Source organism: Acinonyx jubatus, chromosome A1 (genome assembly GCF_027475565.1).
Source record: "Acinonyx jubatus isolate Ajub_Pintada_27869175 chromosome A1, VMU_Ajub_asm_v1.0, whole genome shotgun sequence".
NCBI lineage: Eukaryota > Metazoa > Chordata > Mammalia > Carnivora > Felidae > Acinonyx > Acinonyx jubatus.
In genome coordinates this window covers 179,434,604-179,449,050 of record NC_069380.1, presented here as the reverse complement: position 1 = coordinate 179,449,050, position 14,447 = coordinate 179,434,604, and the positions used below count along the sequence as shown (strand labels likewise).

General features: G+C 35.9%; 2 long non-coding RNA genes across 2 annotated transcripts in view; one reads left to right on the top strand and one right to left on the bottom strand.

The window, feature by feature from the left end:
- LOC113592593 (uncharacterized) overlaps window positions 1–14,447 on the top strand; it is a 228,467-nt gene that overhangs the window by 173,599 nt on the left and 40,421 nt on the right. The gene's annotated exons all lie outside the window — the stretch shown is intronic.
- The window catches only part of LOC113592615 (uncharacterized), a 54,117-nt gene continuing 49,715 nt past the window's right edge, over window positions 10,046–14,447 (bottom strand). Inside the window, exon 5 of the long non-coding RNA XR_008292704.1 lies at window positions 10,046–11,290. This is a non-coding gene — a long non-coding RNA (uncharacterized LOC113592615). The remainder of the gene's footprint in view (window positions 11,291–14,447) is intronic.

Sequence of the window (14,447 nt, the reverse complement as noted above, 5' to 3'; positions counted from 1 at the left end):
TTGAACTTGTGAAAGTAACATTCCTGTCTTAACTGGCATGCTAACCTGTTGAACATGGCAACAAGTCAATGTCAATAAAAGTAGGATAAAGGGCCGAGGAAAATCAAAAATGTGGGAGAGACCTTTAACAGTTAATCAACATATGATTATCTGGTGTTTATCTTTTACAAAAAGCAAAATTGTTCATAGAAAATAACATCGAATAGTCTTTTAAGTTTCTTAATCTTCTTCATAACACATTCTTAATTTTAAAAAGTGCGAGTAGATTAAAGGTATAAAAACCACTCAATCACCTTCATTAACATTAAATGAGCTACACTGCATATAAGAAGGCTTGTTCAGTCAATTTCCACTGAAATAATATATTACAATTCTTGTTACTCCAAGAGTAAGATAAATTCATTTTAGTGTTTCATTTAAGTGGGTCAGCGTTCTACCCAAAACAAAGAGGAGGTGCTCAACCTAGCACTACAAACAATAAAGCTAATTATCAGAGAACTTGATACCTGAAAAGCCATCTCACCTGTATTTTTTTAAATCCCACTTAAATATATATATTTAATATAAATAAGAAAAATGCATTTAAAATAATATATAACACAAACCAGACATTGTTTTTGAGTCACTGCATGAAGAAATTAATGAAAGTTCATTATCATCATAATGTATTTGATGTATCTCTTTGCCTCTACCAAGAACAGTAATTCATGTGAAATAAAGACTTTCATCGTAGGGAAGCATGCCAGTAAACACTCATTTGTGTGTCTACATGTATAATATTGCAAATAACATGTGAGGACATGAGATTTCTGCATCAATCTAATCTCTGTGTCTCTATTCACACTCATTGCTGTGGAAATACTTTGGGGAAAATAGAGTGTCTAAGGCAAAGAAAAGTGAAAGAAACTTTACAGATGATGTGAAGTTTTAAAGAGGGCAACCATGAGATAGAAGTCTGGGAGATTATGCACAACTTAGTTGCTCTTGAGAAAAAAATTAATGCATTCTTTTAGCTTCAATCCTCACGTGTGTAAAATAAGACAAATAATACCTTTCCTGGCTGCCTCAGAGGCTTGTTAAAATCAAATGAGATAATACAAGTGAAAATGTTTTGTAATCTAATGTGATTGTATGGAAACGAAGGGTTTAAAAAGCTTGTCCAAAGTAGATCCTTCTGAAGCCTAGTCAGTACATTAACTGCAAGCTCTGCCGTACAACTTTCTTCCTGTTTTTCTCTTCCCTTTGATTTACCTTGCCTAAGTTCCATGAATCACAGGGTTAGATTAAGGGGTATTCTCTCTTATGTATTCATCCATTCATCCATCCATCCATCCACCCATCCACTTATTCACTCAGCATTCATTTTCTGCCACTTAGTGGGGTTGGGGTGAGTCTCCAAAAAGTAGTGGTGATTCAACAGTCCTGATGGATGTTTCTCTGATGGGAAAGGGCCTTGTGGAGAAATCAATGTAGGTGAGGTCAAAGAAGAACATGACTGGCTAGCTATTTGCTTTGGTTAGATCACTGAATGTGTATCAAAATGGGCCGGTATGTTTGGTTGTGGAGAGATTGTGAAAGATCCTGCCGAGCAATTTGGTCTTTTTTGTGGAAGAAAAATATAGCACAGGTTCGACAAAATTAGACTACTTGCATGATGATTTTGGAGTTCTCAAGTTCTCAAATCCAGAGTAAACTAATTTAACAAGGCTTCTTCTTAAGGAAAAAAGAAAAAGAAAACGAAAAAAGAATTGTGTGTAAGGCCAAGAGCTAGTAGGTAATTTACCGAATTCTAGAGCTTTGAAGATGGGAGATGGCATAGGTCAGGGGAGGGGCTGGGGAGTGAATGATGAGAAATGGAGGAAGAAAAATCAAATATGGGAGAGTATAAAAAGATTTTCCCAATTTCTAAACTTTACCTAGATTTGGCCATGTACTCTGAATAAGGAATAGTCACCTAGTATTAAAGTTCTTTATCTTCTGGCCCATTCTGTCATGTAACCACATATAATACATCTTCTATGGGAAAATTATTCCAAGTAAGATTTTACTCACAAACACTTCTGGAACATAATGTCTCTGTGAGTAGGTAGTCAACATTGGGTGTAGGAAAAACTGTGCTCTGTGCCCCAAGGCACCTTTTAGAAGTCAACATTCTATATGCCTGATGCCTCAAGTGACTGGAAATCATTTTGGAAGTTACAGAGTAGTAAGAAAGCTAGAATGAAACTTGTCAATACTTTTTCCTCTTCTCTCATTCTGTAGCCGAGGAAAGAGATTTGCAAATGTGCAGGACCTGTGTATATCTGTGCTTGGTCTGCCCAAGCTGTCCCTGTTGTAGGACTATGAGCAAAGGGTGCCCACTAGGTAGAAGAAAGGAAATCTTAAGGAAACTTTCCAAAATGGGAGAAACAAGTTATATCAGTCATTTCATTCCTTTGGACCTCAATTTATTATCTGAAAAATAAGGAGTGTAGACCAGATGGGTTGTAAGAGCCCTCTTTAGGAAGTGATTGAGTCTTCATTTTAGAGATGTGGGTGTTTTTGGTTTAAGTTTGAGGCAAGGTGAATTGCTTCCCAGTTTACCAAAGTTTGCTAATGGCTGACTTCTAGGGAAGCACCCAAGAAAAAGATGAAAGTTTATATATATCTTATTCGCTGCATAAAGAGGTCTTTTTTTGAAAGAGGTATTAAAGGGATAGAGAGCACCCTTAAAAGAATACCTAAACTTTCTTCTACTTTAAAGTGCAAAAGTGGCCTATGCCCCATAACCTTTCACATGAAATAAGGTAGGCAGGTGAGTTTTCATGTGGGAGTCAGGAAAGAATGACTTTTTCTTCGATTTGGGGGAAGGGATTATATCTCTCAGTTAAATTTACTCAAATGATTGCTGCAGAATGAAAATACAGTAGTACAGGAAATTAATTGTGGTAAAAATTTAAAATGCTATAAAGAACTGTGTTAATTTAATTTCCCGTTACTTTGTGGAATGCACAGAACATAAAATTCACAGAACGACTCATAAAGCCAGTGCCATACTTTACTCCTCTGACTGTGAGGCTATAGTCTCACCTTCATGTTCTACTTTTTTTAAAAAAAGTATTTTTTTTTTTAAAGAAAGAACTTTTTTTTTTTTGTTTTCACATACAAATGGCAGCACAGATTATACCATATGTTGCTCTTTGGGGTCTGGGAAATCTTTGTTCATGAGTATACACCTGAATCAAATTTCTCTGGCTCAGCTTTCTATTAAGCTGATGGCTATTTTTCCTAGAGTTGCCTTTCTTTGAGAGGTTCCTGTCCATTGATTTTTTTTTTCTTGAAAGATTATGGAGTAGATACTCAGGCTCTAGGGCCAGAACATCTGGACTAGAATTCTGATTCTGCCATCTACTAGCTTCATGACCCTGTGCAAGATACTTAACTTCTCTGTGCCTCAGTAGTGCATCTGGAAAACGAGAATAATCAGAGTACCAACAATTCATAGAAACGAGAGAGTGAAGTAACTTAATGTGTATACAGCACTTAGAACAAGACCTGATACATAGCACGTACTTAGTGTACTTAACTCTGTGGATCTATTTTCAGAATGAAGGGGAGTTCCTTGCATTTGAGGAAGCTTGATACCCATTTGTTAAAATAAGACCCCAAAGAAACAGAAACACAGCAGTTGAATAACAGACTCCAACGAGGTGGTTTGAATTGAATACCCAAATGAAGTGGCCATTGCCTTTCAACAAGGCAGGATTTATTTTGCAACTTTGGTGCGGCCCAAGTGATGAATCTGTCTTGCAAATTTGCTTCACACATGTGATTGCCAGACACAATAGAGGATGCACAGTAAATTTGAATATTAGAGTAAACAACCAATCATTTTTGGTATAAGTATGCCTCGTGATCCTCAGGACGTTCTTATGCCAAAAGGTTCATTGTTTATCTGGAATTCAAAAAGACTGAATGTCTTGTAGACTTATTTGAGAAATCTGGCTATTCAATTCACATTGTGTCTTTATGAAAGTGGGTATTAGTCGGTTCTAAAATTTGAAAGATAAAAATGTAAATTCTCAAAGTCTTCTGAAAAATTAGGAGATTTGGTAAAACTGGACCTTGGTGGCAATAACAGGCTGAATACTTACCTTCTCCCGTCACCTGAGACATGTACCATCCAGTAGCCTCAATCCTTCCATTACTCATTGTTCTCTTCTGTCCCCCCTTCCCTAATTTACATGACTCTCCTGGAGGGCTTTGGCTTTGGAATCCTCACTCTAGTGGCTACATAGGCATTTGGAGTATTAATATATTTTGTTCATTTCAGTATGAAGGCTTTTAATGAAGGTTCAAAAGTGCATTAAATTAGTAAAGACAAAAGTACAAATCTGTTTACTCTAATATTTGTTGATACTATTCCAAGACATCATGTAGCCACAGGAAAGCATTTTCCTTGGAATTATGATATACTTATCACATCCTCTAAGACTTTCTACATACTGGCCCTCTTTAATGTCCCATCTCCCTTCAGAGAATTTTAGCCTCTGAGACTCTGGCCACTGATAGATGAGTAATAATAATTCTAACATTCTTCACTACTGGGTTCAATCCAAGGACAATGACAGGAATTCTTACACCACCTTGCAACTAAACTTTATTAGCAATTTTCAGCTTACTGTGTTTTAATGCATGGCATTCTGAAGTAGTTAAAATGAAATGGAGGGTATTAACTTACATTAGTAATATTTTGAATTATGCTTGGTTATATATGTGAAGAGTATTACTCACATATACCTGTCACAGATGAGAAAGGCGCATACCTGGATGAATGTAATTCTTTTATTGGTTTTTGTGGACACAAACCATCACAACGTTCTTTGAATATCTCTTGAGATTCAGAGAAATTAGATGTGATATTAGTACTATGAACTGACTGTGTGAGTGTAAAAGTGTAGATGATTTTTAAAGGTAACATGCATCCAATAAAAATTTTATTTTCCCCCTATATCCCTATAGGATGGCTATTTACTCTTACACTGTTGACCAGAATGACAATAGAATCAGAGTTAGTGAATTAAAAAAGTCTCTTTTGAAAGCCACCCACTGTTATCTTTTCACTGTTATGCACCCCGAGAGAATGAGAATGCACCTTATACGTCCAAAATAGAAATTGCAACACAGAGGTCTTCAAATTATTATCAGGAAGCAAATGAGCCACATATTAGCATATGTCTACAAGTGTAGCTTTAGCTGCATTTTTCTGTTCTTCTTTTGGGATGGAAAACATAATTCCCTTAGTGAATTATCCTCTGGTCAACAATTCTAAAAGCAAATTACTCATGAAGGCTTGCTAATGGGAAATACCGTTAGCAAACAAATACATATTTATATATTGGAATTTAAAAAAAAAATTCACAAGTCCTGCATTTCACTCAAGGAAAGCACATTTAATTTAAACTTTAATATATCCACATTTCTAACTGAGGTAATAGGTTATTCAAATAAATGAACCAGCAATCAAATTAGCCTTAAGAACAGAGATTTACCAGAATTGAATATTAATCAGTATTCTAATTATTTCCTCTCAGTTTTAGTCATTAGCTGTAAGATTTTGAAAAAAAGGTATCTTAAAAACTTGGTAGACTACTTGAAAATTAAACCTCCATGGTTATAATTTGTTGTTAAATACTATATGTGCATTCTTTTATTCATTGAATAGTTACTGAGGTCCCCCTATTGCTGGATGGGAGAGTGGCTCAAAGACACAAGTCTCTTCTGGAGCTCCCATTCTAGTGGGAGATACCTAAGGTAAATAAACAAGAGGTTGTCAGAAGGTGTCAGGAGTCATGAAGAAAATAAAACAGAGATGGGAGTGAGAGTAAGCGTCAGGGCTGGCCAGACTACTGGATATTATAGAGTCAGGTTTGGGCAGGAAAACATGGGCAACAGACCAGAGCTATCCACATAAGGATCTGTGCTATGAGCTTTGTAGGCAGAGGCAACAGCAAATATAAAAATTGTAAGGTGGTACTAGTGTGGCTATTTCAAGGGGCTGTAAGAAATCATTGTGACTGGATGCTAGTGAGCCAGAGGGACAATGGTGAAGATGAGGCTGACAGGTAAGGGACTATACCATGCAGGGACATCCATGCATACACTCTTCCATCCAGGACTCCCAGATTCACCTTTCTATAATAGCTGAAATCATTCCACTACTTCCTCTTTGAAAAGCTTTCAGCCTCTCTTCCCCCAGCCCCCACCACCACCCCGATCTACACAGTGAAGTTTGATCACTTCAGTATGGCACCTCAATCCTGGAGGCACATTAGAAGCACTGGGCATGTTTAAAAATGTGAGTGCTCAGGTCCCACTCTAAACTAATCCAATCAGACTGGACATTGATATTCATATCCAGCTTATAGTGGATTCTAATATACAGCCAAGGTTGAGAAACATTGATTTGGTCTGTGCAGTCCAACAGAATTATAATATAAGCCACATATATTCTAGTGGCTACATTATATAAAAGCTAAAACAAAACAAAACAAACCAGATAAAGTTAATTTTAACAATATATTTGTTTAACCCTGTATGTCCAAGGTATCCCCATTGCAATATGTAGTCAATACAAAAATTAAAAAATATGTCAAATTCCTTTTTACATCCTATGTCCAGTTCTATTTTCCACTTAGAGTATATCTTGATTCTGATGGCAAATGTTCCTCAGAAATACTTGACTTATATTTGCTGTTTATAATGTTTATGGTTAAAAAGGTAGATTGCCAAACCCACTTGGTTCATCACATACTTAAAAGTTTTTTTTAATAACTGAATTCAGTTTCATTTTTAAAAAACATTAGTTATAAACTAAACTTGAATGAAATTGGCAGCTAAGTTCCTTAGTCACATTAGCTGTATTTTATGTGCTCCACAGACATATGTGGCTAGTGACTACCTTCTTGGACAGGGAAGCTCTAGTCTACAAGTCCAGCTTACTTACTTTCTAGCCTGACATAGTCCTGGTAGAAAATTTGGTTTTGTAGTCAGACATTAATGGGCTTCAATTGCAGCTATGTGCTGTGGGATTATAGATTGATTAATGTCTGCTATCCTCATTTCCACATCTATAAAGGAAGAATAGTATTGTTACCACATTATCATTAGAATTAAATATGAAAACATAGATAAAATACCGAGAACAGTACCTGCTGTAAGATAATCCTTCAGCTCAGTTGAATCTTTATATTAAAATAATAATAAAAAAGGCAAAGGCTTTAATAACCTTTGGTTATGTTTACCTTTTCCTCTAAATTCGTTTCATCCTTATCCTATTTTTCCTTCTTTTTCTCCTCTATATCTACAAATATATATATATTTGAAGATATTTTACTTTTGTTGCTGTTTTGAATATAATTTCCCACCAGATTGTGTATTCTTTATCTGAGTGGTTATTCTCTGGTAGTAGCCCACAGGCCAAATCTCACCCACAACACTGTTTTATTTTTTTCCAATGCAGTGTTGGTCTGTATAGTATTTAAAAATTGGTTGTTGGCATGTAAGAATCAATTAGACTTGTTCAGAACAATTACATTTGCAGCTTCTCATGAAAAAAAAAGAAAAGAAAAGAAAAGAAAAGAAAAGAAAAGAAAAGAAAAGAAAAGAAAAAAAAACCTGTGGACAACACAAGGCTGGCATTTCCACCTGATGATAGATAATCTTCAGTGTCAAGTTGAAGATTTCCCCTTTAGCCAACATGTATACCTCAGGTATCCAGTTTCTGCTGTGCTCTCTTGTGTTTCTGACTCTGAAGCTGAATGTCAGTTACTGTTTATCATCACTCTTGTACTTGCAATTTTATTATAACTGTTACCATGATCTCTGTGGCCAAAAGTATGCTGATGAATTTATGACTTTGATCTCTTTCAATGTTACATCTGCTCTCTTCAATGCCACACACTTCCTGGCCCTCCAAAAGCAGCTAGGGTCATTATTATACACAGACGTTAGGTCATTTTCTTCCGATTCCCAATGCTTACTATATAGACTTTTGGAGGTAGGACCTGAGTGCTGTGTTTGAAACAAGATATGTGGGTATCCTGAAATGTGTGTCTTTTGCCCTACAAATGTGTGTAGGCGAAAAGCTTCCACTTTCAGGAAAACCCTACACCAAGTGATCTTCAAGCTTAAAGTGCAAGCTCTGTTCTCATCAGTTCTAAACGAGATTTTTTTGGAGAATGGCAGTAACATAGTGAATGAGCTACTTGAAGCAGAGCCCATTGCTGGTTTTTTTAGATTAGTCAACATTTTTGTGACAGTGTGATTATATCTAGGATCCTAGTAAAGCCCTCAGGAAGCAGAAGAACAGATATCACTTTTTAATCTTTATCATTGGCATGAGACCACCCAAGTAGGAGTTTATATGTTGTTTCGTTCTTAAGGGTCTCTTCAAGGACTTCTGGAAGAATTTCAAATAATGTCCATAGTTCCACTTAAGAACTTTGAAATATGACTTTATCTTCTATAATCGAGAGTTGCATTCAGACAGGGGTTGGGGGACGTTTTCAGGGGATATGAATTACTACTAAGAAATTATTTTGTATTTTCAAGTTTTGGGGATTATTATTATTATTATTATTATTGGTATAAATACCTTCAGGGGTCATCAGGTTCACATTTTTCATTTAATGTTTTAGAAAATGAGGTCTAGGGAATGTTCACTGGCTGAGTCTGGTTTACCTAGCTAGATAGTAATAAAATCTCTATTTGAATTCAAATATCCTCTCTGTAAAGTCCTGGAGGTACTTAGGTCTCTATTAGCATTTACTTTAGATGCAGAATTATGTTAGGATCACAGATAATTCTGCTTGCTTTTTCAAAAATGGTAAATGTTAGAAGTTACTTGGAAAGTCTATGGTAATGGTATAGATCATCTTGTGCCCCTTTTTGTTTTGCGTGTGTGTATATGCGTGTGTGTGTGTGTGTTTTAAGTACTTTTACTTTAGAAAAAAATCAAAATCAAACTATATTTATTGTTTTTTTCTTTCCTGACTATAATGCGTCGTCATTTAAATTTGACTTAAATAATTCAGTAAGATATAGAGAATATACAAATCATTCAAAATCTTATATCCAAATATTATCAATATTAATTGGTACATATTGTCCCAGAAATCTTGTTATTCATACCTGTAAAATTTTACATAAAAGGCATCATGTATTTACATTTTAAACTTTTTTTTTTTGCCCTCTCAGTTATAAGAACTTAACCATCATGCCCATGAATACAGAGCAATATGCTGGTATAATAATGTCATAAGCTTAATATACTATAACTTATTTTACTAATATGACATTTCAGTTGTTTCTAATTTTTCATGAGACACATTAAAATGAAAATCCTTGTTCACATACTTTTGATCAACTCTCAAATTGTTTTCTTAAAAATAAATCCCTAGTATTAGACCTAATCAATCTGAGGGTATGCATACACATTATATATTTTGAAACACATTGTGAAAATTCTTTCCACAGAATTATCAACAGTCTGTTTTGTGTCAATTGACCTGTGTCTTCACCAAAAATGTTTTTATCATGTTTTTACTCTTTGCCAATCTAAGTGAAAAAATGTATCCCTTTGGTTTCATGTGTTTTGCTATTGTTTCTTTTCTAAATTTCTTTTGCCAACTTCTGTAGGCAGATGTTTCATTTTTCTTATGTCTGAGAACTCAATATATTATATCTGTCAAATAATATAAATGTATAAATAGCAAATACATGTAGGAAGTCATCATATTTATTAACTTTTTCTTTCATGTATTTTTTTTCCTTAGCAAATGAAATCAAATTTAGCGGGCCCCCTTATTAAAGTAACAGAAGACTCTAAGTTGATCTTATCTATGAGTTAGTCAATAGCATCTCTCCCAAGCTGTCTAAGTTCTACAACCAATGAGGCAATGTGATTTGAGGCTTATATTGTCATACTTTCTAGATCTAAATTTCCTAACTTACTAGATGAAAGAATTATATGAAATTATTTGTAAGGACCCTTTCAGGTCTAAAATTCTTTGAATCTCTGTTTGCATTGTATTGGGTTTTTCCATGTTACCATCGAAGCTTTGAAAAATATTACTTGATTTTTTTAAATAGCAGGACATGAAAAATTGTAACTCAGCAGTCTAATTTCATCAGTTAAGCAGAGTTGTGTTTCATTTTAGTCTTTGTACCCAAGCCAGCCAGGTCATTTTAATTGTATGGCTTATATTTGCAATCATAGGATGAGCTCCCCAATGAATACATCTCTTTGTTGCATTGTCACTTCCAAGTGTAGGATGCTGAACTGAAATACTTTGTTCTTCCCTGATTTCCCATCTAATAATACAGACCCTTGGCCTTGCGAATTCTAACAGTCATAAATACAGCAAGGATATCATTTTCTTCATAAAATATAATAAAGAGCTACTAGAATTTTTAAACAGTCTCTTTTGTGCTCCAGTGAGTCAGTAGATACACTATGATCAATGTTTTGGTTTATCTGAAATATTTTGGAAGAGTAGAAGAGAGTAGCTTACCTACTCCAGTGTGTTGGACGCTAGCCCTTTCTCTACTGCATTCTACACTTGGTGCTGGTAGTGTAGACTAGTGATTAGAAGCCTCCAAACCTGATTCACTGCTTCCTAGGTACATGGGCAAGTCATTTAGTAATCTCTCTAAATCTCTTTCCTCATCTCTAAAATCAAGATTACATTAATTCCTTCCTCCTGGACTTGTCAGGGATGATTGAGATGTTCATAATGGCTGACATTTATCCACTGCTCACAACCCTTGCAGACTCAACACTTGGTACTCAGTGAATGTTACTTTATTATCTTCACAACCATCTTCCACAGGTGAGAAAAAATGAAACATATAATTCGGTCACATAATAGTTCCCACTTATAAGGAAGGTGCAGTGGATGCTGTTAGAGTCCTGCTGGACCTTGCTAAATACCTCAGTCACTGATACCTGGGACCTACCCTTCAGCCTGTGCTTCAGGTCCTTACCAAGTTCAGAATGACTAACAGCCACATGAATGTTCCTCTGATTCAGGCAAAAAGAGTTAGTGACTTCTTAAAAACAAACATGTCAAACCTCCAATTGTCAGGAGTCGATCAAACGATTAAAATCCCCTGGTCCTTTGTTGGGTAATTCCTTTTCAGCTGTTGTACATCATGTTTTTCCTTCCTGGGCTCTTTCCCTCTCCACTGGTTGCCTTCTCACAGTTCACATATCTCCTTGGGTAGTGATGCAGGCCAAGGGTGAGTTTGGCTGGTGGATTTTAAAAATTATCTTAATTAGTTATAAAAATTTAAATGTTAAGAATTTCAGATAAAATTGAGATTTCTGGCTTTTCTTGATAAAATGGGTAGATATGGCAGCCCCGGGCTGTTATTCCCGCATAAATGCAATTGACTGGTAACCCTCTTAGATGGGTCACATGCTCCTGTCCCACACCCTTTTTTCCATTTACCCAGCTTCATTTTTATTACTTGCTTAGCCCCTGTAGACATATGTGTTTATGGACTCTGCCTATGAGGATTTGTTGTTTTCCTCTTAACTCCCATTTGCTGGCCTCTTTGTTCTGACCTTTCTCCTTCTTTCCTCACTCTCAGTAGCCAGCTCTGGTGTTTGCACCATTGCTGCTTTTACTGGCTTCTGTCTCTATAGTAACAGGAACATAGCAGGGAAGTGAAAAATTCTGGGTAGTACCAGCAGGGGGTAGGAGACTCCTGAGAAGGGAAGGGAGATTCTCTGCACAAATTGGTGGCAACCTTATCCTATGTTTAAACAGTGTTGATGCCTGCCAGACACACTTTATTGACCACTCCTCCCCTACCCTCATTCCTGTTGGCCAGGAAGTAACTTTCTGCAGATGTTCCTTACAATGTTATTGTTCCTTAGAGCTGAAGGGCTTTAATCCACATTCATCTCGAAGTCTGCCTAACCACTTCCCAGCCTTGCTTAAGGAGCTTCCTTAAAGTATTGCTTCTGGCAATTTTGATTCTGTAGAACTGGAATGGGACCTGAGAATATGTGGTTTCCAGATCTTTCGAGTGGCTGGTCCAGAGTCTAATAAAAGCTTCACTTTGAAGGTAGGAAGACTGAGACCCAATCAAAGGGCAAAATTCTATTCAATCGTGCTTATGGCCAGGATGCAAGATCTCTTCTCGCTATAAACATTCATCACAAGTACCAGAGACTATTTGTTTTCCAGTTTAATAATGCAATTGAGGCTAGCTTTCATTTAAGCCAAATGTAAAGAGAATTTTAATGTTAGAAGTTTCATATTAAAAAAAAAAATTCTAGCTATTTTGGCTTTCCTTGAGAAATGGCAGCACTGCGTTCCCACATGACATGACTTCAGTTAGTAAACATGCAGTCATCTGAGTACTTGAGTCAGTAGTTGGTTCCAAAATAGGACAACCTCAAAGATATGTATAATCAAACTTAAGAATAAAATGAATGGATTTTATTTTCATAGGATTGGAAAGGTTTCTTCCTCCCCCTTTTTCTTTTTATTCCTGTTCTGAATTCTTGAAAAGCTTGTGAATTGTTCAGTTTCTCTTCCTGCTAAAATGACCTGAGTACAGGTTCACGCTGTGAGCAGTAGGACGTTTTCTAATCTTGCTTTGCCACAGTTAGGCGATAGATAGCCATGACTGTTGCATTAAAACAGCTAGGTACGTGAGCATTAAATTCCATGTTTTGTCAGAATTCCACGGAGAATCAAGAAAAGGATATTAATTTTAAGTGAATAAGTACAATTTCATTCACAGTCTGGGGAATATTATAAGATTACAGGTATAGCTAATTTCAAGAATTTTATGAGCTTTTGTAGAATACAAACCCAAGGGTAAAACCACCAAGAAAAAAAAAACCTGCATGAACGTAATTGAACAACAAGTAAGGCACAATAGAGATGCTTAGTGGCACAATTGGTAAGTCTCGCATTATAATTCAGGTTGAATAATGTCTTTAGGATTCAGTGGGATGTATTTTTGCTGCCTTTGCTTTTGGGTTTCTGTATTGTCAAGGGTGGTTCACAAAACAGCTCTGATCATTAGTGGGAGAGCTTTTGTGAAGGGGGTGAGAAGCCTAGAAAGTAAAGTCTTGGAAATCAACTAAATGCCCTTGTGTTTTATTAGCTAGCACTTTTTATAGCTCATAATAAAGTCAGCTCAGAAGGTCACTTCTTGAACATGGCTATGAATATTGTAGTGTATGAGTTCTCAAATTGTTTATAAGCAGACTGGGTAAGGAGTTTTAATAAATACGTGGCCAAGAGAACTATTCCTGAATTGTGGGGGAAAAAAAGTTGAATCGGATTCCTCTCCCCATCCACCTCCTCCCCCCTCACTCCAGGGCTGCATGGTCTATCTTCATTGAACCTGTGGTTATTTTATTCTTGTTTTCCCTTTTGTATTTCATATTTGTAGCAATTGTGGGGTGTTACAGAGCTATTTACATACTTTATTTTGAACTCAGCTGAAAGATTTTGTCACCTTTATATCGTGCCATCTTATGTCTATTTTTTTTAAAGTTTCTCCATGGTGAATACAAGGCTCTTACAGATAAAGTTCTCACCTGAATTCCTTTATTTTTGAGCTCAAAAAATTGAGGTGTAATTATTGGAAACCATAGCAAGTAGGGCTGTGTAGGCAAGGCAATGGGAAAACTTCAGTGAGAGACAGAAGTTAAAAGTAGAAAGCATCTAGGCTTGCTTGCTGGAATAATTTTCTCAGTGTCACATTCCTGACTGACAAGTATTAGATCAAAGGGCTGGGATGCAGGTTAGTAATATTTGCAGGAACAGCATTAAACTTAAAGTCAATAGTATATTGTGCTGAAGCACATATATAATTCACATCTCTTTATACTTGCTATTTTTTGAGAAAGTTCACTTCATGAAATAATGCATTCAGTCCAATAAAACAGAACTAATACACAACACTGCTGATGTACAGGCATTCTGCGTACTTGATTTATACAAGGTGAATAGAATAATGCAGCTTGGCCCATGTTCAATTTTCATCCACTTGAGTTTTATCTTTTAAGCTGTAGATGCGGACATCGTGTTGTCTCTAGTGTTCACCTTTCCTAGTTATAAAGTTAATTATGACAAGCTGATTGTTGTCTTCAACACTGATGACTAACCTTTGAAAGATGCTTGCAATTTTACTTGATATTTGTTTTTGTTGAAGGTACAGTTTAAAAAGTGAAAGCCAGCTAGTCAGTTTTAGTTTATTTCATGGTGATTTTTATAGTTTTTATTCCTGTCTTTTATATGAAAATATATTACAGACTTTTCCTTCCTAATACTAAAAAGAGATGACAGTGAAACTTTTAAAATTGCATCATTCGAAAGAAGGTAAGCATAGGAACATAAGTAACTTAACCATATTATTCTGGGTAACATTGATACTCA